Consider the following 5000-nt stretch of genomic DNA (forward strand, 5'->3'; position numbering starts at 1 on the left):
AAAAATTTTTATGTATTTTGCAGGTTTGATATGTCAGAGCAGACGGGTTCTGCTTGATGGGGGGGATGTGCTGCCAGTGGGTCTTTGCTCTGTGCAAAACATGGTTAACATGAAACCGGCAAACATGACGCAGCTGCTTTGAGGGGAGGAGGGGAGGAACAAGCCAAGAGGGGGTTTGGGTTGCTCCGTAAGACCCGTGTTGCCCCTTGTGACCTGATAAAAACTTTGTGTTGCCCTGTTATAGCTGTATCGGAGTGTGACATGCGGGGGTTCCCCCTGTTTTGTCCCTAAGAAATTGTACGGGTAAAAAACTTGTGAAAATAAAAAAAAGACTTATCGTTGTTTATTTCGTGCCCTGCCCCCCCCTTTGGCGTTTTCCCTTGGTGTTCGGGGACCTGTGGTGCTCGTGCCTCTTGGGCTTTTCGTGCCCGGGACCCTGTATATAAACCCCCCGTCTCCTACCTGCTTTGTTTTGGGGGCCCGAGAAACAGGGGGTGGGGCGTAACAAAAAGGTATACAAAATTAACATTGAAAAAAGCCAAAGTAATGGGGTTAAAAAGGGTGGTCCAGACGAATTTTGGGTCATTTTTATTAGATTTATGCCTTAACAGCACTTGTTTATTTTCTCTCTCTCTCTCTCGGGGTTATGACTAAAATTTCGGGATTTAACACTGTTTTTCTTAAAAATTTTAAATCTACACAGGTCACTTTTTACAAGCTTTGTTCGTTTAATCAACATGCAAAATCCCGGGAACTTAAATAAATTTTTCTCCAGAAAAAAATTAACACTTTTGGGTTTTCTTCTTTAAAATTCCATTATAAAACCATTATAATAGCACATGAAAAAACTGCGTCCCCTTAATAAAGAGAATCCCCTTTTTGGGGAAACAAGAAAACTGAACTTTGTGGGGAAAACTCCATATTTTACTTTTCCCTTTATTTTAGTGTAAAAATAAAACATTATTGGGACCCTTTCAAAATATAAAATAAAATATTGCTAGCCCGTGGGGCTTTGTCCTTTTCGAAAATGTGTTAAAATGAAAGGAGACCTGGGCATTTTTAAAATAAGGGGGCCTGGGGAAACAGACGCCCGCTGCCTTGAAGGGGGGAGCGGGGAACAAAAAGGGGGATGTTGTTGAGTGCTGCTCCTGTAAGCCTTTTGTTTTGCCTTTGTGACCTGATAAACTTTTTGTTTCCCCGTTATAAGTGTATCCGCGTGTGACATGCTGGGTTTTCCCCCCGTATTGTGCCCATGAAAAGTGTACGGGGAAATAAATTTGTAAATAAAAGGAAAAACTGTCACTTTGTGTTTATTTCGGCCCCGCCCCGCCACTTGGGGTTTTCCCTCCTGGTGTTCTGGCCTGTGGGCTCGGTGCCCCTTGGGCTGTTCAGTGTTTACGACCCTTGGATAGCCGCCCTCTGCCTAGCCGCCTTGAGTCGGTGGCAGAGAGAGCGAGGCGGGCCGCGTATCAGTATCATCTTTCTAAAAATAAATATCATTTTTAAAAAATATTTAAGTACTAATTTTCTTACCAGCTAAAGACTATTAAATGAGGTATACATTAGTACATATGCTAAAGACCCAAGTAAGTGAGGTATACAAAGGTGGTCACAGACAAATTTTTTGGGTCTTCTTACTTCGTGTCCTAGTGCTCTTACAATACATACTGCTACCCAGTGGGTCTTTGTCTCAGTGCTCATTACAATACATACTGCTACCCCAGTGGGTCTTTGTCTCTGTGCGAAACATGTGTTAACATGAAAAGGATAACATGAAGGGACCTGGGCAAACATGACGCAAATGGCTGTGAGAGGAGCGGAGGAACAAGCCAAGAACAGAGTTGGGTGCTGCTCCTGTGAAGACCTCCTGTGTGCCTTTTGTGACCTGATAAACTTTGTGTTGCCCTGTTATAAGCTGTATCCTGCAGTGTGACATGCTGGTTTCCCCCTGTATTGTGCCTATAGAAAAGTGTACGGTAAATAACTTGTGTAAATAAAGGAAAGACTGTCATTTTGTGTTTATTTCGTGGCCCTGCCTCCCACTTGGCGTTTCCCCTCCTGGTGTTCTGGGGCGCTGTGGTGCTCGGTGCCTCTTGGAGCTGTTCAGTTGTTCACGACCCTGTGGATACATCGGTCTGCCTAGCCTGCCTGTGTTGGTGGCGAGAGACAGGCGGTTCGGCGTAACAATACATATTTATAATATATAAATTTTAATTATATAACTATATATAATATATATTGGTATATTATTATATTATATATATATTATAGTATATCATATATATATATATATTATTGTGTGTGTGTGTGTGTGTATACATATATGTGGGGTGATATATCTATTCATACATATATGTGTATATATATTTGTGGTGCATGTATAATATACGTGCATGCATGCGGGTGCTGGTGATGTATGTGAAATCAGAGGATGTAATGACGGAACTGGTTGAGTGTGGAGGCATACACCACGCCACTGAAAAATCAGCACAATGCTTATATATTATATATATATAATATTATATTTATATATATATATATATATATATATAAATAGTGTGTTTTGTGCGTGTGTATGTAAGTATATCTGTATGCATAGCGTACGTGCGTGCGTGTTATTTTCTTGTGTCAGTGTGTGTGACTGCCTCCACGCTAAGCTATACTATTCCTTTCTGTCTCTTGTGCTCTCTGTTTCTCACTTTATCACACCATTCGTTATCATTATCTTTTTTCCCGACATCCTCTTCGCAAAAGCAATCCTAACGCTGGTAAAACAAAGTAATAACTGAAAAGCGCGCATGTAAATGCCAAGCGAAAGTGGCGGCCTGGATCGCATGGCAAGATGCCAACTCTGCATGCCGAGCAGTCAGCGCCTTTCTGTCACTGCCTATTACGGCACGATGTCAAGGCGATTAGGAAGTTATTTATTACGCAATCAAGCAGATGGAAAAAATGAAAGGAGACGATAGTAAAGGGATGAGTAAGAGGAATCGGGTTGTTGAATCGTGGCTCTGTGACAGCGCGCACGATGCCGCCCGAGCGACCCGGTCCTGCGACCCCGCGAATTATGGTCGCCAGGAAGGGAGGCTCAAGCTCTCTGCATTTCTTCTGCTTCTTCTTCTCGTTCTCGTTCTGTTCTCTCTCTCTCTCCGCCTCTTCTTCTCCTTCTTCTTCTTATTCTTCCTATTCTGCTTATTACTAGTATCATTATTATTATTATTATTATTATTATTATTATTATTATTATTATTATTATCGTTGTTATTATTATGACTATTACCATAATCATTATTGTCAATATCATTATTATTGTTGTTGTTGTTGTTGTTATTGTTATTGATATTATCATTGTTATCATTATTATTATCATTCTTATTAATGTTATCATTAACATTATTATCATCATTATTATTATCGTTATCATTATTATTACTATTACCATAATCATTATTATCAATATTATTATTGTTGTTGTTGTTGTTTTGTTGTCATTGTTATTGATATTGTTATTACTATTAATATCATAGTTATCATTATTATTATTATTATTATCATTATTATTATCATCATCATTATCATCATCATCATCATCCTCATCACCATCATCACCATCATCATCACCATCATTATCACCATCATCACCATCATTATCACCATCATCATCACCATCATCATCATCACCATCATCATCACCATCATCATCACCATCATCATCACTATCATCATCACTATCATTATAATTATCATTATAATTATCATTACTGTTATTTTCTTCATTATTTTTTTATCATTATCGTCATTATTATCAGCATTATCATTATAATCATTATCATTAATATTATTTTTTATTATTATTACTATTAACTTTATTATTATTATCATTATTATTATTATTATTATTATTATTGTTATTATTATTATTATTATTATTATTGTTATTATTATTATTATTATTATTATTATTATTATAATTATTATTATTATTATTATTATTATTGCTGTTGTTGTTGTTGTTGTTGTCATTATTATTACTATTATTTTTATTGTTATCATTTTTATTACTGTTGTTATTATTAATGTCATTAGTATCTACATTATCATTATATCATTATGACCATTACTATTATTGTTATTATCACAATTATTATTATTATCATTATTATTATTATTATTATTATTATTATTATTATTATTATTATTATTATTATTATTATTGTTATTATCATTATTACTATTACTATTATCATTGTTTGTTTTAGGATTATCATTAGTTATCAATATCATTGCTATTATCATTATTATTATAATTATCATCATTAGCATTAGTGTTATTATATTTACCATTATCATTATCATTACTGTATTATGATCATCATATTCACTATCATCATCATCATTATCATCATCATCATTATCATCACCATCACCATTTTACTCATTATCATTTATTAATTTTAATGTAACCGTCGTCCTCTCCTCTTTTGTTAAGGAAATGACTCAAAATGTTGTTTGTAGCGTTAGCTGCAACAGCCTCTCTTTACACTACAGGTCAGAGGGAGATATGCGCGCTTGTACGTGTGCGTGTGAGTTGGTGCGTGCGTCCCGGGGCACGCGTGTGTACGGGCAGGCGGTCACGTACGCCAAAAGTGAAAGCTGGAACACGGTTGACACAGAAGGTGTGTGCGGCGCGTCCTCCCGCCTCACGTAATGGGGAGGCCTTCCTGCGCGGTCTCGCCGGTGGCGACGCTGATGTTGTCGGTCCGACTATTTCTTGTAGTAGTTTTTTAGTAGTTTTTTTTTATTAGTATCATTGTCCTTATTATCATTAATAGTTTGTATTGTTAACATTGTTCCAGGTCATGATTATTGATACTGCAGTGTTTACACCGTTGTTTTTATGATTACTATACTTGGTTATAAGTTTTGATGTTAGTATTGACAACATTGCCATATTTTGTCACTGTCAGTATCTAAATTACCATTATTAATAACATCGTATT

The sequence above is a fragment of the Penaeus monodon genome, chromosome 37 (genome assembly GCF_015228065.2).
Source record: "Penaeus monodon isolate SGIC_2016 chromosome 37, NSTDA_Pmon_1, whole genome shotgun sequence".
NCBI lineage: Eukaryota > Metazoa > Arthropoda > Malacostraca > Decapoda > Penaeidae > Penaeus > Penaeus monodon.